The 27005-nt window shown below is 45.0% G+C and overlaps 1 long non-coding RNA gene across 16 annotated transcripts; it reads left to right on the top strand.

The window, feature by feature from the left end:
* Positions 1-11213: 11213 nt before the first annotated feature.
* Positions 11214-16879, top strand: LOC123095999 (uncharacterized). 16 transcript variants are annotated; one of them, XR_006446411.1, is made up of 13 exons: positions 11218-11776; positions 11906-11996; positions 12066-12088; positions 12359-12592; positions 12693-12772; positions 12902-13016; positions 13095-13808; positions 13894-13982; positions 14192-14268; positions 14752-15040; positions 15587-15711; positions 16124-16207; positions 16626-16879. It is a non-coding gene; the product is annotated as an uncharacterized lncRNA (long non-coding RNA). The 16 variants fall into 16 exon arrangements; XR_006446410.1 differs by having other exon boundaries at positions 11218-11794; XR_006446412.1 differs by having other exon boundaries at positions 11214-11794; positions 11906-12592; positions 13894-14099; positions 14752-14852; positions 14950-15040.
* The last annotated feature ends 10126 nt before the right edge of the window (positions 16880-27005 follow it).

Below are 27005 nucleotides of genomic sequence, written 5' to 3'. Positions count from 1 at the left end.
TCATGAACAAGGAAATATAGTAATAACAACTTTATTATTGCTTCTAGGGCATATTTCCATCAGGTATGTTATTACCAGATGGTAAACATGTTGCAAACTTTTCTAAAAAACTGAGTGAGTTTAGTCTAAACTATTCTATTTATGATAAATAATTATGCTCTTATTTGGGCTTTGAAACTTGGTAACATTCACTACAAAAAAATACACTTCCGCGATGATACGTGTTTGTCACAGTAGGTCACGTTTTCTGTCATGAATCTACATCCATGACAAATTTATGACAGAATCAAGATAGTCATAGTTGTGCTGTCGTAGAAGTGTTCCATGACATTACCAAAATTATCATCACGGAAGTGTCCACTTCCATGACGATAAATCGCGCGTCATAGAAGTGCTTTCGTCAAGGGTGACCTGTTGGAAATATGCCCTAGAGGCAATAATAAATGGTTATTATTATATTTCTTTGTTCATGATAATTGTCTATTGTTCATGCTATAATTGTGTTATCCGGAAATCGTAATACATGTGTGAATGCATAGACCACAACGTGTCCCTAGTAAGCCTCTAGTTGACTAGCTCGTTGATCAATAGATAGTCATGGTTTCCTGACTATGGACATTGGATGTCATTGATAACGGGATCACATCATTGGGAGAATGATGTGATGGACAAGACCCAATCCTAAGCATAGCATAAAAGATCGTGTAGTTTCGTTTGCTAGAGCTTTTCCAATGTCAAGTATCTTTTCCTTAGACCATGAGATCGTGCAAGTCCCGGATACCGTAGGAGTACTTTGGGTGTGCCAAACGTCACAACGTAACTGGGTGACTATAAAGGTGCATTACGGGTATCTCCGAAAGTATCTGTTGGGTTGGCACGGATCGAGACTGGGATTTGTCACTCCGTGTGACGGAGAGGTATCTCTGGGCCCACTCGGTAATGCATCATCATAATGAGTTCAATGTGACTAAGGCATTAGTCACGGGATCATGCATTGCGGTACGAGTAAAGAGACTTGCCGGTAACGAGATTGAACAAGGTATTGGGATACCGACGATCGAATCTCGGGCAAGTAACATACCGATTGACAAAGGGAATTGTATACGGGATTGATTGAATCCTCGACATCGTGGTTCATCCGATGAGATCATCATGGAACATGTGGGAGCCAACATGCGTATCCAGATCCCGCTGTTGGTTATTGACCGGAGAGGCGTCTCGGTCATGTCTGCATGTCTCCCGAACCCGTAGGGTCTACACACTTAAGGTTCGGTGACGCTAGGGTTGTAGAGATATGAGTATGCGGAAACCCGAAAGTTGTTCGGAGTCCCAGATGAGATCCCGGACGTCACGAGGAGTTCAGGAATGGTCCGGAGGTGAAGAATTATATATAGGAAGTCCAGTTTCGGCCACCGGGAAAGTTTCGGGGGTTATCGGTATTGTACCGGGACCACCGGAAGGGTCCCGGGGGTCCATCTGGTAGGGCCACCTGTCCCAGAGGGCCCCATGGGCTGAAGTGGGAAGGGAACCAGCCCATAGTGGGCTGGGGCACCCCCCATGGGCCTCCCCCTGCGCCTAGGGTTGGAAACCCTAGGGTGGGGGGCACCCCACTTGACTTGGGGGGTAAGTTACCCCCCCTGGCCGCCGCCCCCCTCCAGATGGGTTCTGGCCGGCGCCCCCCTCCCAGGGGCCTATATAAAGGGGGGAGGGCAGCAACATTACAGCCTTGGGCGCCTCCCTCCTCCCCTGCTACACCTCTCCCTCTCGCAGAAGCTCGGCGAAGCCCTGCCGAGACTCGCTACATCCACCACCACGCCGTCGTGCTGCTGGATCTCCATCAACTTCTCCTTCCCCCTTGCTGGATCAAGAAGGAGGAGACATCGCTGCAGCGTACGTGTGTTGAACGCGGAGGTGCCGTCCGTTCGGCACTCGGTCATCGGTGATTTGAATCACGGCGAGTACGACTCCGTCAACAACGTTCATTGGAACGCTTCCGCTCGCGATCTACAAGGGTATGTAGATGCACTCCTTTCCCCTGGTTGCTAGTATACTCCATAGATGGATCTTGGTGAGCGTAGGAAAATTTTAAAATTCTGCTACGATCCCCAACAGTGGCATCATGAGCCAGGCCTATGCGTAGTTACTATGCACGAGTAGAACACAAAGCAGTTGTGGGCGTTGATGTTGCCAATTCTTCTTGCCGCTACTAGTCGTATCTTGTTTCGGCGGTATTGTAGGATGAAGCGGCCCGGACCGACCTTACACGTACGATTACGTGAGACAGGTTCCACCGACTGACATGCACTAGTTGCATAAGGTGGCTAGCGGGTGTCTGTCTCTCCTACTTTAGTCGGAACGGATTCGATGAAAAGGGTCCTTATGAAGGGTAAATAGAAATTGGCAAATCACGTTGTGGTTTTACGTAGGTAAGAAACGTTCTTGCTAGAAACCTATACAAGCCACGTAAAAACTTGCAACAACAATTAGAGGACGTCTAACTTGTTTTTGCAGCAAGTGCTACGTGATGTGATATGGCCAGAAGATGTGATGAATGATATATGTGATGTATGAGATTGATCATATTCTTGTAATAGGAATCACGACTTGCATGTCGATGAGTATGACAACCGGCAGGAGCCATAGGAGTTGTCTTTATTATTTTGTATGACCTGCGTGTCATTGAATAACGCCATGTAAATTACTTTACTTTGTTGCTAAACGCGTTAGCCATAGAAGTAGAAGTAATCGTTGGCGTGACGACTTCATGAAGACACAATGATGGAGATCATGATGATGGAGATCATGGTGTCATGCCGGTGACGAAGATGATCATGGTGCCCCGAAGATGGAGATCAAAGGAGCATAATGATATTGGCCATATCATGTCACTATTTGATTGCATGTGATGTTTATCATGTTTTGCATCTTATTTGCTTAGAACGACGGTAGTAAGTAAGATGATCCCTTATAATAATTTCAAGAAAGTGTTCCCCCTAACTGTGCACCGTTGCGAAGGTTCGTTGTTTCGAAGGACCACGTGATGTGTGATAGATTCTAACGTTCGCATACAACGGGTGTTGACGAGCCTAGCATGTACAGACATGGCCTCGGAACACACGCAATACACTTAGGTTGACTTGACGAGCCTAGCATGTACAGACATGGCCTCGGAACACGGAGGACTGAAAGGTCGAGCATGAGTCGTATAGAAGATACGATCAACATGGAGATGTTCACCGATCTTGACTAGTCCGTCTCACGTGATGATCGGACACGACCTAGTTAACTCGGATCATGTTTCACTTAGATGACTAGAGGGATGTCTATCTGAGTGGGAGTTCATTGAGTAATTTGATTAGATGAACTTAATTATCATGAACTTAGTCTAAAATCTTTACACTATGTCTTGTAGATCAAATGGCCCACGTTGTCCTCAATTTCAACGCGTTCCTAGAGAAAACCAAGCTGAAAGATGATGGCAGCAACTATACGGACTGGGTCCGGAACCTGAGGATCATCCTCATAGCAGCCAAGAAAGATTATGTCTTAGAAGCACCGCTAGGTGAAGCACCAATCCCAGAGAACCAAGACGTTATGAACGCTTGGCAGCAGCGTGCTGATGATTACTCCCTCATTCAGTGCGGCATGCTTTACAGTTTAGAACCGGGTCTCCAAAAGCGTTTTGAGAAACATGGAGCATATGAGATGTTCGAGGAGCTGAAAATGGTTTTCCAAGCTCATGCCCGGGTCGAGAGATATGAAGTCTCCGAAAAGTTCTTCAGCTGTAAAATGGAGGAGAATAGTTCTGTTAGTGAGCACATACTCAGAATGTCTGGGTTGCATAACCGCTTATCTCAGCTGGGAGTCAATCTCCCGGATGACGCGGTCATAGACAGAATCCTCCAGTCGCTTCCACCAAGCTACGAGAGCTTTGTGATGAACTTCAATATGCAGGGGATGGAAAAGACCATTCCTGAGGTATATTCAATGCTGAAATCAGCGGAGGTGGAGATCAGAAAAGAACATCAAGTGTTGATGGTGAATAAAACCACTAAGTTCAAGAAGGGCAAGGGTAAGAAGAACTTCAAGAAGGACGGCAAGGGAGTTGCCGCGCCCGGTAAGCCAGTTGCCGGGAAGAAGCCAAGGAATGGACCCAAGCCCGAGACTGAGTGTTTTTATTGCAAGGGAAGTGGTCACTGGAAGCGGAACTGCCCCAAATACTTAGCGGACAAGAAGGCCGGCAACACCAAAGGTATATGTGATATACATGTAATTGATGTGTACCTTACCAGTACTCGTAGTAGCTCCTGGGTATTTGATACCGGTGCGGTTGCTCATATCTGTAACTCAAAACAGGAACTACGGAATAAACGGAGACTGGCGAAGGACGAGGTGACGATGCGCGTCGGGAATGGTTCCAAGGTCGATGTGATCGCCGTCGGCACGCTACCTCTGCATCTACCTACGGGATTAGTTTTAAACCTCAATAATTGTTATTTAGTGCTAGCTTTGAGCATGAACATTGTATCTGGATCTCGTTTAATTCGAGATGGCTACTCATTTAAATCCGAGAATAATGGTTGTTCTATTTATATGAGAGATATGTTTTATGGTCATGCCCCGCTGGTTAATGGTTTATTCTTGATGAATCTCGAACGTGATGTTACACATATTCATAGTGTGAATACCAAATGTAAAGTTGATAACGATAGTCCCACATACTTGTGGCACTGCCGCCTTGGTCACATTGGTGTCAAGCGCATTAAGAAGCTCCATGCAGATGGACTTTTGGATTCTCTTGATTACGAATCATTTGACACGTGCGAACCATGCCTCATGGGTAAGATGACCAAGACTCCGTTCTCCGGAACAATGGAGCGAGCAACCAACTTATTGGAAATCATACATACCGATGTGTGCGGTCCAATGAGTGTTGAGGCTCGCGGAGGATATCGTTATGTTCTCACTCTCACTGATGACTTAAGTAGATATGGGTATGTCTACCTAATGAAACACAAGTCTGAAACCTTTGAAAAGTTCAAGGAATTTCAGAGTGAGGTTGAGAATCAACGTGACAGGAGAATAAAATTCTTACGATCAGATCGTGGTGGAGAATATTTAAGTCACGAATTTGGTGCGCACTTAAGGAAATATGGAATCGTTTCACAACTCACGCCGCCTGGAACACCTCAGCGAAACGGTGTGTCCGAACGTCGTAATCGCACTCTATTGGATATGGTGCGATCTATGATGTCTCTTACCGATTTACCGCTCTCATTTTGGGGCTATGCTCTAGAGACTGCCGCATTCACTTTAAATAGGGCTCCGTCGAAATCCGTTGAGACGACACCGTATGAATTATGGTTTGGGAAGAAACCTAAGCTGTTGTTTCTAAAAGTTTAGGGATGCGATGCTTATGTCAAGAAACTTCAACCTGAAAAGCTCGAACCCAAGTCGAAAAAATGCGTCTTCATAGGATACCCTAAGGAAACTATTGGGTATACCTTCTACCTCAGATCCGAAGGCAAGATCTTCGTTGCCAAAAACGGGTCCTTTCTGGAGAAGGAGTTTCTCTCGAAAGAATTAAGTGGGAGGAAAGTGGAACTTGATGAGGTGATAGTCACCCCTTCCGAACCGGAAAGTAGCGCAGCGCGGGAAGATGTTCCTATGGTGCCTACACCGACTGGGGAGGAAGTTAATGATGATGATCATGAAGCTTCGGATCAAGTTACTACTGAACTTCGTAGGTCCACAAGGACACGTTCCGCACCAGAGTGGTACGGCAACCCTGTCCTGGAAATCATGTTGTTAGACAACGGTGAACCTTCAAACTATGAAGAAGCGATGGCGGGCCCGGATTCCGACAAATGGCTAGAAGCCATGAAATCCGAGATAGGATCCATGTATGAAAACGAAGTATGGACTTTGACTGACTTGCCCGATGATCGGCGAGCCATAGAAAACAAATGGATCTTTAAGAAGAAGACGGACGCGGATGGTAATGTGACCATCTATAAGGCTCGACTTGTCGCTAAGGGTTATCGACAAGTTCAAGGGGTTGACTACGATGAGACTTTCTCACCCGTAGCGAAGCTGAAGTCCGTCCGAATCATGTTAGCAATTGCCGCATACTATGATTATGAGATATGGCAGATGGACGTCAAAACGGCATTCCTTAACGGCTTCCTTAAGGAAGAGTTGTATATGATGCAGCCGGAAGGTTTTGTCGATCCTAAGAATGCTAACAAAGTATGCAAGCTCCAGTGCTCAATCTATGGGCTGGTGCAAGCATCTCGGAGTTGGAACATTCGCTTTGATGAGATGATCAAAGCGTTTGGGTTTACACAGACTTATGGAGAAGCCTGTGTTTACAAGAAAGTGAGTGGGAGCTCTGTAGCATTTCTCTTATTATATGTGGATGACATATTATTGATGGGAAATGATATAGAATTCTTGGAAAGTATAAAGGCCTATTTGAATAAGTGTTTTTCAATGAAGGACCTTGGAGAAGCTGCTTATATTTAGGCATCAATATCTATAGAGATAGATCAAGACGCCTCATTGGTCTTTCACAGAGTACATACCTTGACAAGATATTGAAGAAGTTCAATATGGATCAGTCCAAGAAGGGGTTCTTGCCTGTATTGCAAGGTGTGCAATTGAGCACGGCTCAATGCCCGACCACGGCAGAAGATAGAGAAAAGATGAGTGTCACTCCCTATGCCTCGGCCATAGGGTCTATTATGTATGCCATGCTGTGTACCAGACCTGATGTAAACCTTGCCGTAAGTTTGGTAGGAAGGTACCAAAGTAATCCCGGCATGGGACACTGGACAGCGGTCAAGAATATCCTGAAGTACCTGAAGAGGACTAAGGATATGTTTCTCGTTTATGGAGGTGACGAAGAGCTCGTCGTAAAGGGTTACGTCGACGCTAGCTTCGACACAAATCTGGATGACTCGAAGTCACAAACCAGATACGTGTATATTTTGAATGGAGGAGCAGTAAGCTGGTGCAGTTGCAAGCAAAGCGTCGTGGCGGGATCTACATGTGAAGCGGAGTAGATGGCAGCCTCGGAGGCAGCGCAGGAAGCAGTCTGGATGAAGGAGTTCATTACCGACCTAGGGGTGATTCCCAATGCGTCGGGCCCGATGACTCTCTTCTGTGACAACACTGGAGCTATTGCCCTTGCGAAGGAGCCCAGGTTTCACAGGAAGACCAGGCATATCAAGCGTCGCTTCAACTCCATTCGTGAAAGTGTTCAAAATGGAGACATAGATATTTGTAAAGTACATACGGACCTGAATGTAGCAGATCCGTTGACTAAACCTCTCCCTAGAGCAAAACATGATCAACACCAGGACGCAATGGGTGTTCGATTCATCACAATGTAACTAGATTATTGACTCTAGTGCAAGTGGGAGACTGTTGGAAATATGCCCTAGAGGCAATAATAAATGGTTATTATTATATTTATTTGTTCATGATAATTGTCTATTGTTCATGCTATAATTGTGTTATCCGGAAATCGTAATACATGTGTGAATGCATAGACCACAACGTGTCCCTAGTAAGCCTCTAGTTGACTAGCTCATTGATCAATAGATAGTCATGGTTTCCTGACTATGGACATTGGATGTCATTGATAACGGGATCACATCATTGGGAGAATGATGTGATGGACAAGACCCAATCCTAAGCATATATAGCATAAAAGATCGTGTAGTTTCGTTTGCTAGAGCTTTTCTAATGTCAAGTATCTTTTCCTTAGACCATGAGATCGTGCAACTCCCGGATACCGTAGGAGTACTTTGGGTGTGCCAAACGTCACAACGTAACTGGGTGACTATAAAGGTGCATTACGGGTATCTCCGAAAGTATCTGTTGGGTTGGCACGGATCGAGACTGGGATTTGTCACTCCGTGTGACGGAGAGGTATCTCTGGGCCCACTCGGTAATGCATCATCATAATGAGCTCAATGTGACTAAGGCGTTAGTCACGGGATCATGCATTGCGGTACGAGTAAAGAGACTTGTCGGTAACGAGATTGAACAAGGTATTGGGATACCGACGATCGAATCTCGGGCAAGTAACATACCGATTGACAAAGGGAATTGTATACGGGATTGATTGAATCCTCGACATCGTGGTTCATCCGATGAGATCATCGTGGAACATGTGGGAGCCAACATGCGTATCCAGATCCTGCTGTTGGTTATTGACCGGAGAGGCGTCTCGGTCATGTCTGCATGTCTCCCGAACCCGTAGGGTCTACACACTTAAGGTTCGGTGACGCTAGGGTTGTAGAGATATGAGTATGCGGAAACCCAAAAGTTGTTCGGAGTCCCGGATGAGATCCCGGACGTCACGAGGAGTTCAGGAATGGTCCGGAGGTGAAGAATTATATATAGGAAGTCCAGTTTCGGCCACCGGGAAAGTTTCGGGGGTTATCGGTATTGTACCGGGACCACCGGAAGGGTCCCGGGGGTCCATCGGGTGGGGCCACCTGTCCCGGAGGGCCCCATGGGCTGAAGTGGGAAGGGAACCAGCCCATAGTGGGCTGGGGCACCCCCCATGGGCCTCCCCCCTGCACCTAGGGTTGGAAACCCTAGGGTGGGGGGGCACCCCACTTGACTTGGGGGGTAAGTTACCCCCCTGGCCGCCGCCCCCCCTCCAGATGGGTTCTGGCCGGCGCCCCCCCTCCCAGGGGGCCTATATAAAGGGGGGGAGGGAGGGCAGCAACATTACAACCTTGGGCGCCTCCCTCCTCCCCTGCTACACCTCTCCCTCTCGCAGAAGCTCGACGAAGCCCTGCCAAGACCCGCTACATCCACCACCACGCCGTCGTGCTGCTGGATCTCCATCAACCTCTCCTTCCCCCTTGCTGGATCAAGAAGGAGGAGACGTCGCTGCACCGTACGTGTGTTGAACGCGGAGGTGCCGTCCGTTCGGCACTCGGTCATCGGTGATTTGAATCACGGCGAGTACGACTCCGTCAACAACGTTCATTGGAACGCTTCCGCTCGCGGTCTACAAGGGTATGTAGATGCACTTCTTTCCCCTCGTTGCTAGTATACTCCATAGATGGATCTTGGTGAGCGTAGGAAAATTTTAAAATTCTGCTACGATCCCCAACATGACCGACACGTGGCATCCACCGTAACGGAACGCCGTTAAGCTATCGGGTCCGGTTTTGGATCCGATAACCCGTTAACAGCCCCGACCAATGGGGATTTTCCACGTGTAAAATCATCATTGGATGGAGGAAACACGTGTCGGCTCACCGTTGGGACAGATGTCATCCACTCATTGGACCCAAAGCGCCTATGATACGTCGACACGTGGCACGGCCCAACAGAGGCCCATTCCTGTGAAAAGGCCGGCCTGTTTGACTTGGTCAAAAGGTGGCGGGCCGGCCCACGGCAAGCCTGTGAACGGCCTGTTCGCATATAGCCCATTTACAACCCGCTAACCCAGGGCCCGTTTACGGCCTATCCGAATTAGGCCCAGTAGCGTCATCTAGGCCGTCCAATATAATTCCAGCCCGTTTTAACTTCCGGCCCATGTATGGCCCATGACGTCTTTTGGCCCATATGAGGCCCTTATTACTCTCGGCCCATTAATGGCCCGTGGTAAAACTGGCCCGTAATGAACAGTGTATCACTTTATACCCATTAACGGCACGTGGTGAAACTGGGACGTAATGAACAGTGTATCATTTTATACCCATTAACGGCCCATTATTCCGTTGGGCCGTTTCGAGCCCATGTTATCTTTCGGCCTTCTCGGGGCCTATTTATTCTTGGGCTCATTTCCACATTCGTTTACTTACGGCCCATTACTGTCATTTTCTGCTTGTGGGCCAAATTTAGCCCGTGGTTACAGTCGGCCCGTTTGTGGCCCGTTTTCATAGCGTCATCAAAATACGACCAATTAACGACGGCTCGTTATGGTCGGCCCATGAACGGACAATTTCAACTCTAGCCCATTTACGACCATAATGTGGTCTGTTATTGGCCCATGTTTGGCCAACCGATCATACGGCACGTAGAAGGCCCATTGATGATACGGCCCATAGAAGGCCCATTGTGTCTACGGCCCGTATAAGGCTCATTGTTTCTACGCCACGTAGAAGGCCCATTGTTTCTACGGCCCTTAGAAGGCCCATTGTTTCTACGGCCCGTAGGAGGCCCATGTTAACTACAGCCGGTGGGCATCAAAGTTTGCCACCAGTGCAAATATAGGGAACACCCTACACTATACAAAAATGGCTTGCTGTTTTCTTCAGCCGGTGGCTACATGTTAAGAACAAATTTTGTATCGCACCAAAACAAATTACAACTATAAAACAAAAGGAAGGTTGGCATAAAAGTTAACAGTCTAGCAGATAAATGCACCACCAGAAGTTCAGAAGCTCAGTTCATTTGACCTGACTGTTACGTTTTCATGTTGTATTGTCCGACGGAGCACCATAACCTTCGCCTTCAGTTCTCCTAGGCTCTTGAACAACATAGCAAATGTCTGATAGTCTGGTTTCAAAACCATGCATATCTTGACAACATCGAACAATGTCTCTCCTTGTTTCACAAAGGGTCTCTGTTAGGGAATGAACTTGTGTCTGGAGCGCAGATACAACATTGTTTTGAGCTTGCATATCTTGATCATGAGGCAGTTTGGACGAGATTACCTTAACAACCAAGCCAGTATTACGCAGGAACGTGCTTTTGGCACTGTTAGTGGACAGGTACTGACCCACTGCAGCAAGAGCTGACATTGCGGTTATAGTTGCCTCGCCACCTTCAGAAGGTGGCGGTTCCACCATTTTTTCCATAGCTCGCGGAAAAGTTAAGGTTTTACATTAATAGTACCAGAACAGAAGATATTAAGTAGGTAGCAAAACCAAACAAAATAGTTTTGGTCTATATACAGAACTTATTCTGGTGAACCTATGTAAAATAATAGTTGTATTTTATTGCAAAGTACATAATAAAACCAGGTTTCAAACATATGACCATGTATCATCGCTAATGTATTGTCTATTTCTTCATATTGTATTAAGGGCTAAGGATAAAGAGACGAAGTTTATAATACGGTAAGCATAGTATGACATCATTCATCTTTTCTTCATCTTTACCTACTAATAAAGCACGTATCGCTTCTGCCCGCTCGCCCGTCATGGTAGTTTTGCAAAAAAGTCCTTCTGTTTCTTGATAATGAACCCGCAGTCCTCGGTGAGTTAAAAGAAAAAAATGGTTCGCGATGCAGATCGAGCGGCGGCGCTCCGATGGGACCGGGAGCAGGAAGACGGCGGCGAGCACATAAAAGGCGCGGGCGGCACACTGCCCGGCCGAGAGGAGGAGCAGGAGGGGAGGCGCTGAGGCGGGGCCATAAGCGTCGGACGCGCTCGCTCGCCCGCAATCAACGCGGACGCAGCGGCCATCCATGGCGGCTCGGGTCGATGCAGGAGGACGAGGGGAGGAGCTCGTGAGGGCCGGCACCGGTAATGGAGCGGAGGCGGGTGGATCTGGCGATTCCGCAGGGGCTGCGGCGACGAGCGGCTCCGTGTGCGGCGACCTGCGGGGTTCAAGCGACGGCTGCCATGAAGGTTGGGCGGCGGCTCTCTTGTAGAGAAGGAATAGAAGGAGAGGAAGAAGGAATAGAAGGAGAGGAAGAAGGAATAGAAGGAGAGGAAGAAGGCAGGTCACTCAAAGAGCATTCATCTCCTGCCCCCTCTCTCCTCTGGCATGGCATGATGTGCGCGGCTGGATGTGTGATGTGCGTCCATGTTCATGTGTGAGGATTAGGATAGTTCTCTTGATCTTTTTTCAGAAAAATTAATAGTTCTCTTGATTTGTTTTGGTCTGGATTAGTGCAGAAGTGACTGCTATTTGTTTTGTGTTGCAGGATCTTCAAGACAGCAGGGACCAATTGCACCCTTGCTTTTGTTTCTGTCCTGTGAACCAGTCTAAGATGGCCTCTAAGAAGCACTTGGCTGGTACAGAGAAATTTTCTGTAGTCTTCAAATAAAACATCCTAATCTTCTATGATGTGGTTTTTCGAGCAGGAAGGGGAGGTGATGTGCGCCAGGTACGTGGTCGAGGAAGTGAACACCAGTTTCAGCTATGTAGTGTTCTGTGGTGAATGAGAATGTTTCATAGTTTATTATATTAATCTAAATTTTGGTTTTACGTTTTTGCTTCACAGATATTTTTGAGTAACTTTTTTCCAAACTATGTACTATACATGTGGATTTTTTTTTGCGGGGATACTGCATGTCCACTTCTGAGTACAAATTCTAAATTCGTATATGAAACCTTAATTCAACTCCTACCATACAAAACTAATTTTGTGGTTCAGTTGTTTAAGAGCTCAAATAGGATGTGTACTGGAACCTCAAGGAAAATGAAAAGAAGAGTAGGAGCAGGAGCTGGAGACGCAGCCGCACAAGGTCGAACCGGCCACATAGATCCTTTTATTCTGCAACTATGACAACTCTGGCAAGACCTTTGTTGATGTGGCTGCCTTGAGGAAGCATGCTCATGTACATGGCGAGAGGGGATGTATGTTTTTCAGTAGCCCGGCTATTGGAAGGTACCTCTAGCTAATATGAATGAATGTATGCTTGCATTACCAATGCATACACCAACGTTGTTGAACTTTCATGTTTACTAGCATTGACAGACTTTTTCAGTAATTCCAGGCTTTTTATAAAGGACCTTTCTCTGTTTGGCATAGATTAATGATTTTGGTACATCCATCCATCCAATCCAGGTGAGTGTTAATTGATTAATCCTGCACAACCATTAATTCAGTTAATTTAATACTCCATTCAATTGATCCTAAGAGTTTTAAGAACCCATAGGCATCAAAGTCTTGATCTTTTTTCCTGTCCATGTGTAGATGCCGCTGATGAACAAATAGTGATCCAGTTTGGTCGGGTTAGATATAAGTTTGGTCTCCGCTCGAGCTCCTGTTGTTGCTTGGATTTTCCTTTTCCCCTCTCATCCAACCGCAGGTACCATTTGACCCATTTTCTTTTCATGGTTGATTGCTGCTAATTGATTTCATCATATGACCAATGTTTCTTGGTTAGGGGCCTGTTATTTTTTTCATCTAGATGATGTTGTGGTCGCCCGGCCGATCAAATCCTCGCGCACACACAACAACTCAACTCCACGGTCTGCACGCAGCAGCTCAACACCACGGTCTGTATGCCACCGCCGCCTCTTGAGCAGCTCGATGGGCGATTTATGTTATGTATCTCTATATGATAATCCCTCCATAGCCATGTAGAAAAAGGCTTCGATTTGATTTTAGTTCAGTTTATCAGCGTGGTGATGCTCACCCTAATAGGTGGTGTGTTGTTATACTGTATTGAATAAATGATGGGCACTGAATTTTCCATGGATTCAGTAGAGGAGAAGAATCTCACCTACTTGCTAGCTTCCAACTTGAAATAGTGAAGACACCCATTTTCAGAGCAGTTGCACTCACATGTGTCCTGAATCATTTAATTTCTTTGTTTCGTGAATAAATGTTGGTTGGTGCTCTTGCTTTTTTACCATGGTAACTTTGTAAACTTCAGAATGCCTAAAGTTGAAGCTCACATGCTGGAGTGTTTATGCACATCTGAAGTTGGCACATTCAGTTCTGCATATATCGAACAGCCTTCAAAACTTCTGAAAGCATAGAGCTGGAGAACCATCCTCTAGACTCTCCTGTATCCCCACAGATTATTTTGCTTCCAAACTTCTGATAAACACAGCAGCTTCCAATGCAATTTCACTTGCCAGATGTTGTTATTCAGGTTGTCATCATACTATATCAGCTTCAAAGTTTATTTTTAATCTCATGTAGTCAATATCTGAGCCTGAACACTCAAACTACTACAGGAGGAGGATTTCCGTAGTATCCCTGGGCTGGAATAGAATTCCTTGATTTGACGTCAAGCATTGGCAACTGCAGAATACATTGTCTCGAGGTACAATCACACGTGATTCTCAAACAATCATTGATTCATGAATTGCAGCAGGGTGAACCCAAGATGTCCGGAGCCTCTCTTGTGAATCACATTGCTTACAATGATTTCATGATTGAGGTCTCACATATGAGTTATGGTATTTCTATCCTTAAAAGTATGTAATAAATCCACAATTCAGTTTGAGTTATGCACTTTGCTTTTTTAATCAGGATTATACGATTATTAAAGCACATACATCGAAGTTTTAATATAGGCAGGTTGCGTGCACACGCACCTCTTTGCCCAGGTAGGCAATTTTCAGTTCTATCTGTCATATTATTTTTTAAATATAGTGGCATCTCGACTACCCTCTTGTGAACCGATTAGCCATTGTTTTGCTAAAAATAGCAATTACATACATTTAGTCAATCTTTTTGCATATCTCCTTCCATGCTATGATTGTCATCTTGAGAAAAAATAGGCAAAACGGGTAAAGTTGTATAAGCTCTTTATGTTTGCAAATTTTTGTTTCGGGGGAACTAGAAGATCGAGGATTTCAATTTGTCAGGGCTCGTAGAATGTCAAAAGATGATTTCTAGATTAAACTTAACATCGATCAGACTGGTTTCTATAGTGAGTTATGATGAGGAACTTGCATCCCGAGTTAGGTATGCTGTTGAGACCAACACACTGAGTGCAGCAGACGGATAAAACTTTTGCATGGTTTCTTACAACTGCAAGTCTTTCCATGTTCAATTATTCTCACATTATTACTGTCTGATCACTACAGGTGTACTTGATGACACATATGCCCTTTGTATGGCTGGTAAACAGAAGGTGGTCACGTTGCTGCATTTGATTGTTGCGTACAAGGATGAGACTGAGTATAATGTGCTTGCACATGCCATCAACTCACTACTCTTCCTATTCTAATTAATTTTTGTTGTTCCTAAACTTGATCTTGTTCTAATGATCATTTATCATGCAGTCTCTTCTAGCTTTTCAGAAATCCGTCCCTTGCAAGTGAGGTGGCTGGGATGCCAAGAGTGGGGAGGGTCACCTGAATACACTGTTAAGAGGTACACTCTTAACTGCTCTTGTGGAACTAGGCCATCAGGCTACCATAGACGACATTGTCCGTTAATTTCATCACCATTATCTATGCCTGAGGATCACATATCTGGATGCCTTTGCTTGCCAAATAAAAAATGAAGAATAGTTATGTTAGGAAGCTACACTAGCTTTGACGACCTGAGCATTCATGGAACGTTTTCTGGCATCCAATACATTGAGTACTTCAGTTGTAAGTCCGTAAGCAGTCCTCTTTGAAAGAGAAAATGTATACATGCTTCAGTGAATGGCCACCCCCTTCTATTTCAGTAACAGGGTAATTGCTATCGGTACGTGCTAATCAGTATGAACTAGCATTGCGGGGAAAACTTTCTCCAAAGCTCTTACAGAGTCCCCAAACTTTTTCAACATAACCACGCATCGATTCACTTCAGCTACGACATAATACTTTCCGTTCTTAGTCATATCTATGACTGTTAAAATCTGCATTCTTATTTTCATACTGCGTTCTGTATTATTAGTTTTGTCTAAAGCATGAATTGATGCCTTTTCAGGTGTAAAGGAAGTGAAGTGTGAACCCAGTGTTTCTTTTGACTACTCCAAGTCTGAAATGAATTCCATGAGGAGGAAAAGGCTGAATTGAGTGCTTGAAATAAAGGAGGAGCATCCTAAGAAGCAGGTATTTGCTGACTAACTATAATAATTTTCTCTTTTTATTAAAAACGAAGCGTTGTGCATCATTAATTTATCTTTCTGGACTTGGTTTAAGTTAATGTCCGCTTGAGTGTTTGGTAATGCTGAGATGTAATTGTACAGCTGCCCATGCCCTTTCAGTGCATTTGTGTGTTCGCGCTCTCAGTTTAGAAGTGCTTCCCTTTGTACAATTGGTTTTTTTGTCCAATTCAGGCCGCACTGAAGAAAATGTTTGTTGCATGTTTGTGTTTGTTTTTTCAACCGTGGCTTGTTATCATTATTCTGTGCAGTAACCACCCTTTTGGGTGCTGCATATGGTCAATCTTGTCGTAAATCTACTGTAGGTGTAAATTTTTGCCCTTATGTCCTATGAAAAGCTTACTCTTTCACGTCTCCAGTCAGGTTGGAGAAAAAGATCAGAGTTTCATCTGTTGTGAAAGTGGAAGGTAATTAGACGTCAGAAGATTACAAGGAAAGATAAAGTATGTCTACTTATGTCGTTGTTATTCTTACTATGGATGATTTCTGTTGTTACAACCTTTTTTTTCTAGAGCAAAACAGTAGATTTCCTTACTGCATGTATTTATATTACAAGTTCAAAAGGATACACAACAAAACATAAAATAAATAAAACAAATAGTGCAAGGCAGAGCCCTTTTATCTCTTTAATGCAGGGCTTGCTCTGAACAAAGAAGATACTATCGCTGATACATAGTTGTACTGAATGAACGATAATTAATAATATGGATTCGAAGAAGTATGTTTAATTATGGGTAATTTTTTAGGTAATATCCATCTAGGTTGGTTTGCTTGCTGCTGCTGCAATTGTTATTCTAGGTTGGTTTGCTTGCTGCTTTTATTACTTTAGATTTATTGTATTGCTATTTTTTTCTTATTCAGGCGGATAAATTTACACGGAATCATACCACATGAGCTCACATCACGGCCGTTGTCCCACGACACAGGTTCTTGCCAACCATGATTCATAGGATAGGAAGTGGTGCTCTCTCCTGGTGCAACGCACGGGCATTTGTGCTAGTATCACAAAACAACTGAGAACAGACAAACAGGCAATTGTAACATTGTATGGGCAAGTCCAGCACGGAACTAGATTACAGGTCAAAATCAAAGGAACATCACTTCTCTCTTTTAAACCTTATAAGGTGCAATGATACGCTAAGACAATTGTGTATAAAATTGAAAAGAGTAATAGACATTGGCTGCAAACCATGCAGTTCAAGGCTCAAGTCAGAATAAGTAGTAGTTAATAGGCATGAGGATTAAGGACTTACAATAGCGGCTTTGACTGGTGTAGTCATGCCCTTCTTCTTGCTGGTGTGACAATCCTTGAAGATTTCCACAGCATTTGGTTCAGGTACTTTTTGGTCCTTGCGGGCTTTCCTCTACATTTGGAACAAATCAATATAGATCTGATAATATGGTACAGCGAAAAGAGTGAAACAGCAGCTAATTACAAGAGCTTCGCAGTGTGCAATATAGCTACGAGATCCTGTCGTCTGTTGGAATTTCACTTTCGTACGGTTGGCCTTGTTCTTTGAACAGTTCACCTACAAGAAGATAGATTTGTGTGGCACATGTGTAAATATGACTTCAACATGTGATTTGATCACATATATAATGTACCTGATACTTCGGATCGGACCAGTGTTTAACGAGGCCTCTTCAGTCTTCATTAGATATATTTTCCACTCGAGATGTTTGGGCAAGTGCACTGTTAGCCTTGCCTTCAAAGTGAGTTTTCCTGAAGTTATACCGATACTGTCGCAGAGCAGACTTGAAAACAGGGGTGCAAGCTTGTCTGGTTGCATCATCTTGGCTATCCAACTTGAACCTCATCTGTTGAAAATTATGGGAGTCTCATTATTAGCAACCTAGAAAGTATTGGACAGAGCAAGACGACATTACTAGTTTCCATACATAACCATACTTACAGGTAACTGGTCGAGGAAGGTGTTGAACTGGGTTTCGTCTTTGTCATTCCTGTACTAAATCCATGTTGGGAGGATACGTACATGACACCTAACAGCAACCGCTGCCTCTGATACTAACTTGGCTGACTCTGTAGCATCACGTGGCCTTTTTAAACCTGCCTCAAAACGGATCTCCATTCTTCCTCCTCTAAATTTAGTTAACCTATCGAGCATTATCCCTGATATTTGTTTCCTCTTGCGCCTAGGTGCTAGTCCAACAACAAACATAGGAAGTGTTAGTGTACATCAAACTGTGGAACTACATATAAACAAGCATGCAACTGTAACTTGACTCCAGCAACTACCTTCTTACTGTTGAAGCTCATAAAGTTCATCTGATATTGCCAACTCAACTTGTGTCAAGAGTGCTTTGGAAGTAGTGTCAGGTGGCAAGGGAGCTTGGGAACGTGCTGCTAGCTGAGTTGACCAATGAGTAAATCATGCAGCTGGTGGTACTATGGAAGGTGTTGCAACAACTAGGGTTGTCTCTGCTTGTTTGGTGGCAGCTATTTGTTTCTGTTTGGCTTGTTCTGCAGCTCGTTTAGCACGAGATACCCTGTCGGTACAATTTTTCGCTGGACTTTGACCTTCTATTGCACCATCAGTACCAGCAGAATCTGCAGGATTCTTCCGCTTCCCTTTCCCTGTCGTTCTGTCTTGCTTCCTCTTTTTTCTGTGCCATGTTAAGTCAAGCCGAAAGAAAAGCGAATAACAATTTAGTTCTTGAGAACAAATTGATGCGTGATACAGACGAACTGAACTTTGATGTTAGACAACCACATGATAGGAGGATATAATATGTAAGAAAAACAGGACGGCATGAGATAACCAGAACTATGATGTGTAAACTAAGCAGAAAACATTTCACTAAATTAGAATCAATGCAATGAAAGGTAGACACCATATGAAAGATGTTACAAATATCGCTCTGCCAAGTTAACAGTGTCTCATCATAAATGCCGTTTAAAAAAATGTGAAGCAGTACAAGAAATAAATCATATGCAAGATACAAACAACATCACACTATCAAGTTAAAAGTCTCTCGTCATTAGTGCCATTGCATATTCACAGCATTGTATATTCACAACTTATGATGTGTAAACTAAGGAGAAGGCATTTCAACAAATTAGAAGTAATGAAAGCTAGACACCATATGAAAGATGCAACGAATATCACTCTACCAAGTTAAAACTGTCTCATCATAAGTGCCATTTCAACAAATTAGTAGTACAAGCTAGAAAAGAATGCGAGATGTAACCTATATCACACTCCGAAGTCAAACATGTCTTATGATAAGTGATTGTTGCAGGTTACACAACAGTAGTAATTTGGTGTAAGAACATGGTGTGATAGACAGATATTGTATGTTATAAAAACAGGAACACGTGTCTTATTCAAGTATAATGTGTAAAGTAAGCAGATGGAATTCAACAAAATTAGAAGCAATACAAGCTAGGCATCACACATAACATGCAACCACATATAACAGTGCCAAGTTAGAGGGAGCACCGGTGATGGTGCACTAGGGGAGACGTGCTCATCATAAACACAGCTACGTTGAGTGTCTATGCATGTGTTATCTTGGAAATCATCTTGGGGGGATGGAGGAGTAGAAACTGTAGAGGCCCTCCGTTTGGAAGGAGCACCTTTATCCGCTGCCTTGCTAACTTCCTTTCGCTTTATTGATTTTGAATTGTCAAGTAAAACCGACAAGAAAAAGCAATAAAATTCTCTCTTCAGAACTCATTCATGCATGATACTGACAATCACTACTTTGATGTAAGGCAAACACATGATATCAGGATGGAATATGTACGAAAAACAGGACGGCATGGCATGTTCACAACTGTTTGTGTAAACTAAGCAGAAACCATTCCAACAAATAAGAAGCAATGCAAGCTAGACACCACATGAAAGATGCAACCAATATGACTCTGCCAAGTTAAAAGTGTCCCATCATAAATGGAATTTCAACAAATTAGAAGCAGCGCATGCTATAAATCATATGAAAGATGCAACTAATATCGCACTGCATATACTAAAGGTGTCTCGTCATATTGATTGATGCGGGATACAAAAAAACAATAGTTTTATGTAAGGACATGCAGTTTAACCAGATTGGAAGAATTACAATCTAGACACCATATGCAACATGCAACCACATATCATGCTGCCAAGTTAGAGCAAGCACCTGCGATGCTAGTGTAGGGGAAATGCGGTAATCAAGCCATTCGCCATCATCGCGGCTTTTTAGTTGGCTTCCAGGTGATGCCTCTCTTTGCTGGGCTTGTCACTGGCTCGGCCAGTGCCCTGACTAACTATTTGTCTTCTGGTGCTCACGGGATGGTGGTTCATGTAAAAAATATCTTTCCTTATCTTAATAAAGACCGACTTCGGCCTTTCGAATACAAGCTAGACATCATATGGAACATGCAACCACATATGACACCGCGAAGTTAAAGCAAGCACCTGGGATGGTGGTTCATTGCGAGCGAGGTCATCAACTCTAGAGCTACGTTTACCGTCTCCATCTGCTGACACTGCACCTATTATAAGGCTGAAACGTGTCTGGCCTATCCGCGTACGACGCTGGAGCGACTTCTCCCTTTTCTTTTTTGCTTCTCTCATAGCAGCAGAGTCTGAAATACCCTTGCATAAAAACACAATAGTGAGAGTATGGGTGAAGTGTGTGCAGAACTAGTGCACTGTAAAAGTAGCAGATAGCAGGTGGCTGAAAAATAAATGACAGGAGACATATGATAGCTCTACAACATTGCATGGCAAACAAAATTAGATTCTACTCCGTATGATTTTGTAATATATGAGCACAGGAAATGCAGGTACTCCTCCAGCACACCACCACATGTGGTCATATCAAGATAACAGTCGACTGAAAATAAATAGGTCAGTCGATTTTTTTAATGAACCGTCCGATCTATAAGGAACGGGCAGATGGCCTTCGTCTACCTCCCGCCAGTCACTGTTGACGATCTTTCTCGAACCGCCAGCGACCACCGGCCCAGACCCCTGCCTCCGCCGCCCCGCCCTCCCCTCGACCTCACACCACCGCCGTGCTTGGCAGCGCCCCCAGGCCATCCCTTTAATCCCGGCCGACCTCCAGATCGGGCGCCAGTAGCTCTAGGCCCCACACGCCCCTAAGATAAACACCGAGGCGCTGCTTCCCCGGCGTAATAGGCGGACTAGCGCCTGTTACGCCGGGGAATGCTTCCGTTAATTGGGAATCAACTGACCAGGAATTGAAATTCAGGGGGGCGACGGACCTCTAGCTAAGGTGAAATAGTATATGAGGAGAAACCTTGTGCATCGCGAGTTACTAGGAACATCTAGTATCAAGAAGAAGCGGTCAACTAGTGTCTTCTGTGGGATGAATACCGTGCAAGCAGACACGTAAGATTTGCACGAATAAGGGAAGAGGAGTACCATTTTCGGTTGCCGGTGTGGTCGCCTCCACATGTCGCGCCGATCTTCTTCTTTTTGCCGGGGAAACCGATGTTCTGGAGGAGGGTGCAGGCTTGGACGAACCCATGGCCAAATTGTTGACTGTGTTGCCGTGGCCGTATGTCGGCGGAGGGGAAGCAGATCCGAGGCGGCGAAGGACGGCGTAGCAGGAACAGCTCCGGTGCGGTGGAGGGTGGCGAAGTTGGAGCGGCAGCGGTGAGGCGCAGGACGGCGTGGTTGAACTGGCTCGGGTACGGACGGCTCGGCCTCGGCTTCAACTACTAGCCGTGGAGGGCGTTGCGGTTGAGGTTGCGGTGGACGACGACGTCGGGGTATCGGCTCCGGCGTGATGGAGGAGGGCGGCGGTTGATGGGTGGAATGGGGTGGCGGACGGAGGACGCCGGGGTTTCGCGGCTGGTGGAGAGGTAGTTTTTGCGCCCACGGAGTACGAATGGGGAATCGGACGGGTGGGCGGGGGGAGGGGGAGAACCATGTTTCGGTCTGGGACGCGCTTGTTTTTGGCTTTTTTGAACAGAAGATGGGACGCGCTTGTTTGAAATTTGGGGAAAGTACAAACTTTGCCCCCCTCTTAAATTTCGGACCTACTGCGGGTCGGGGGTAGGATGGTAATCCCAGGTGTCCCAAATAGTGGGCGGGAGCGATTTCGGCCGCGCGCATGTGTGCTTAGGCGGCCATTGTGTATGAATGTTTTTCGGAGGCGGTTGCGTGGCGTCTAGATGAAGCTACAAACCTACCCCGGTTTAGACCTTTGGACGTCGGGCCGGTAGGTTTCACGGGTCGGAGTTATTAGAAAAGTAATTTCCTTGTACTACCAAACATTGGTCTCACGCGGTTTCGGGCGAGTAGAGGCTCTTTTGGCGCTTCGTTCGAAATTTTGAAACACAAGCATTCACGTTTAGAGTACTCTTGAACTTTGAGGATTGACCTAAATAGACAACGTTAAATTTGACCTTGTATGTTTGAAAACCTCATTAAATTATCCGCTTCTTTTTGAAATTTTGACACTTGAAAATCCTATAACTACGATTATTTTGGAATGGAGGAGCTAAATTAGAATCTATTTTGTACACGACTACATATGCTATTATGTACAAAATCAGAGCAAAGATTGGTGCCCCCATAATTTAGGTATGATTTACAAATGCCATGATATCAAATTCAAATAATTGAATGGACTTCATGTTGAATTCGATTTTTTAAACCACCTTAAGTTGAATTCAAATGTATGCTAGTTCATAGGTAGCTATTTATAATGTTCATTGTGTAACTTTCGTATGTATAATGTGCTTTACACACACAACATGAACTATACTCACGTTTATATTCGATTGCTAAAGCGATGCATTGTCTGGAGTTCAAAATACTAACTATGTGGATCAATTGTGTCGAATAATAACATAGACATGCTCAAATTCGATAGAATCTAGATGTCTGATGGATCAATGACCGTTCCTTACGCGAATTGCAAATATCATGATCCCATCCTAATATTTGGATACAATTTATATCTTTAATCAATGTGTACAGCAGTCTTGTACGTGTAGTTTCACTCTCCATCGGTGGTCTCTCACACATGCTCACACACTCTCTCCCGAGGTGTCTTTCTCGCACACATGCTCTCGATATAACCCTCCCTCCCTCTCGTAACCATTTACGACTGTTTTCACTAACCTTTATCACAAGCACTCTTCCTCTCGCAAGCATACACACGCACAATCCCCATCGACCCTTTCTATATACATAGACCTGCCTACGTGTCTCCTGTACGCACATTATCTTTAGGCCTGTCTCTCACGCATTGTCTCACACCTCTCTTCCTAATCGACGAGTATGATTCTAGCAGAGCATTCTGTAGGATGCCCCTTAAAGTTAGGTTGGATGAATAGTAATATCAGAGATAAAGGGGTTACCTTAGTCCGAGAACCTAGGGTTACAAATCCTAGCCGGCTTTGTCAGTGGACATAGAGTCCTTCACAATTATGCTATCTTTGTCTTGTACGACTAGTCATCCATGGGTCTCCCTAAATGCGTCACGGGCCGACCAATGTGGCGCAGGACGGAACCGAACGAAGGGCCTCACCTCGACCCACCGGACCTCACGCGGTGACACACCCTCTGCCCCCACGTCTCGTTATCTTCTCACACCCACACATACCAACACAGACACCACACACAAAAAATATTCTCCTGGTGCCTCTATCCACTCCCCCTTGCATATACACACTCAAGGGAATCTCTCGCCGTGACGTCATATTCGTCTCTCTCTCTAGACCACTCTCATTTCTCGTGCTATCTCTCCCACGCCCCCCCCTGTCGGCCCCTCTATCCATGCCTCTCTCGAATACGTAATACACACACATACCTCTCTAGGCCCTGCCAAATGCATCAACTACACATTCACACATGTTACATCACGTACCCCATTGATCTAAAAAGCCCTCTCTTCACGTTTATTTCGCATACAACATTCCTTTTGAATAAAGTGTGGCCAAAAAAAATTTAGAATTTGTACATATATACAAAATTACAAAGTTATATGGAGGAGTATGAACGCTTGCATTGCATGGTGCCCACAATGATATTTAAAGTTAGTCATAATAAAGAGAAACGAAGAGCATCTCTCTCTCCATCGCATACCCCCCCTCTACGCCCCTTTCACGTACGCACACAAACTATCTCCAGGTCCTCTAAAAGTAAGCCCCCAGCACATTCACGCATGTTTCATCTTTCTCTCGCGATATATACAGTGACGATCATTGTATTTGAAGCGAAAGCACGATACGTACATTGGACTTCAGAATCCACTCATTACGGTCACCATTTACGTTTTGTGGTTATTATACAGTCACGGGCTCACCGTACAACTCTGTATTTGCTCAAGACACGACTAGTTGACCAGTTAAACGCTCCACGTGGCACCTCTAGTGTTGCATCACATTATCTCACTACCATCGGGCCCACCTGTCGGCTTGTATCTACTCTACATCTACACTCTTATAAAATACTAGCAAGATGCCCATGCGTTGCACGGAACATCAAGATGCATTTGTATGAGTAGTTTATCTTGTGGGAGAAAAGGATGAACAAGGGAAGGCCTTATTTGCAAGTGTGGAGAGGGGTGTGGGTATCTTTTTGCAAAATTGCCATAGTTTCCTTCCTATCCGTCAGATATAGATCGGACGGCCTATATTGCAGGATGGCAGGCACACGATCATCACCGACTATGCTTTTTATAAGAGTAGGGATAAAATACACTCTTATAAAAAACAGAGTTGGTGATGATGGTGTGCCTGCCATCCTGCAATATAGGCCGTCCGATTTATATCTGACGGATAGGAAAGAAACTATGACAATTTTGCAAAAAGGTACCCACACACCTCTCCACATTTGCAAATAAGGCCTTCCCTCGTTCATCCTTTTCTCTCACAAGATAAACTAGTCATACAAATGCATCTTGATGTTACGTGCAACGCACGGGCATCTTGCTAGTAAGAATGAAAACAAACGACAAAAAAATATTGGACGGTGGTTCGAAGTCATGACCGCGGGCACAGCGGACAAGGTGGCCTTGTATTGGTATGCTGAGCCGTCTGTTTTAACACACAGGAGCTGGTGTGGTGATTATACACACACGCACGCATGCACACGAACTGCATGCACGCAACACTCACACGAACACATGCACCCACGCACGCACGCAACACTCACACGTACACACGCAGCCACGCACGCACGCAACACTCACACGCACACACGCACGCATGCATGCACACACCAGTACACCACACGACCAACACACACTCTCACGCTCAAGTGCTCAACCTACACGTGCATGCGCACACATCAGGCCCTGACAGACACATACACAACCAGGTGATTCCCGCGCACGGGGTGGAGTCTTGTCGCGCCTGCGTAAATTTGTGTTTATCTGACCTTTTCCCTATGCGAACTGACAGGTGGGACCCACAAGGAACGTGGTCAATTTAACTAGTCAACATGGTGCCACGCAGACTATTTGGCCGGTCAACAGAGTGCAATCCGATGCTGAACCGTGAGCAAGTGACCGTATAATCACCGCAAAACGTATATAGTGACCGTAATCAGCTTATTCTGAAGTTCGGTGAACGTATTACGCTTTTCTCTCTGTAGGCCCTCCAAAACTACATCTCTACACGTTCTCGCATGTTACATCTAACAACTATGCAATACAGCACTACTACTACACTCTAACACAATAAATCATATGTGTTTTTAGTTTTACTAGATATCATATTGTTACTTAATTATTCAGTTTGCATACATTAAAATTGCCTTTGAAATGTATGGCCAGTATCATATACCGCGCGGGAAAAATCCCGCCCTTTCCTGTTTAATCGGGTTTGTATCGATGGATCGTGCGAAACAGCAAAACTATAGTACTATATACAGTACAAGTGACAGTTCACTGGGCCGTCGTGTCGTGTACTCCTCCGTCGTAAGAGTGGAGCGCTCGCTTTCATAAATCTTCTAGTCCCTTTCGCCGACATGTGGGGCATCAAGCTACCGGGTCCACGTGCCATACCGGAATACAGTGCAGAGCAGCCGGGGTGAAGCACCCAGTCATGGCGCCGGCGTAGTAATGAGCAATGAGGCGTCAAATCACAAAGCTGCACCTTTCCTGCAGTTAAGTTGGAGGGACGAAGTAATAATGCTAAAAAAAGAAGTTGGAGGGACGAAGCAACCATCATTTCACTCGTTGCTGAATCCGCTTCTCCCTCATCTTCTTCAAGTTAACCACGTGTTGCTTCTGCCGTTGTTCTGCCTCATGTGGGAAGCGGATCGGCTTGGTAAAGCACTGACACGTGGGACCGCATGTTAGCAAACCGCCAGGACAACGTCCTCTAAAAATAAGAAACCCCCCCGCCATCCGCGCGGCAAAATCACCTCCTTTTTACTAATCTTGATTCTATAATTTTTTATATCAATATAATTGAGATTTGTATAGATAGCACACAGGAGCAAAACCAAGTGGTACGGTTAAGGGCATCCACAATGTGTAGCCAAATGTGAAAATAGCTTTTGGCATCGTGGGAACCATTGTGGACGGTGTTGCCAAAGCCAAAAGGATGGAACCGAAGCTCCCTGATTGATTGATTGAAGGAATAGAAAAATGCAACGTCTCTCCTCTTTCTCCCGTGCTTGGACGCATGTACAGTATAGAGGACAGAGTCTACTCCCCTGTCCCTTCTATCACAAATCACAAAGCAGTGAGGCGTCAAATCACAAAGCACGGACGAAGCAACCATCATTTCACTCTTCGCTGACTCCGCTTCTCCATCGTCTTCTTCGAGAAACCATCTCACCGCACTAAGCTGGACGGACGACGCTATTGTGTACGAGTAGTACTAGTACATTTACGCGTCCTTTGGTTCAACGGACTTCCTGGATGCAAATAAGGCGGTTGTCTCGGCTTGCAGGCGGCACTTGCGAACGACTTACCGTGGTCTCCCTCAATGGTGTTCTCCGTCGAACGCACTTCGCCAAACCACAACGTTCGAGATATCGTCGACGTCACCGCAATGGGGAAGGAAGTCAAATATAGTTACTACCTCCATTTTTTTGTACACAAGGCCAGTATATCAAAATTACAATTTGCAAAAGGCCACTAACACTAATCGAGGCAAAATTGATGGGGTTTGCCTCGTACTAGCAACCAAGGACATTAATATCCCCTGCATGCATGCGGAAGTGAGAAGGTTGGTTTGCATGGCGCTGCATTAATCAAGCGATGAGGAGTGAGATGGTTAGCTCTTTGGGCTTTGGAGAAAAA

Source organism: Triticum aestivum, chromosome 4D (assembly GCF_018294505.1).
Source record: "Triticum aestivum cultivar Chinese Spring chromosome 4D, IWGSC CS RefSeq v2.1, whole genome shotgun sequence".
NCBI lineage: Eukaryota > Viridiplantae > Streptophyta > Magnoliopsida > Poales > Poaceae > Triticum > Triticum aestivum.
This window is presented reverse-complemented; position numbering and strand designations above follow the sequence as displayed.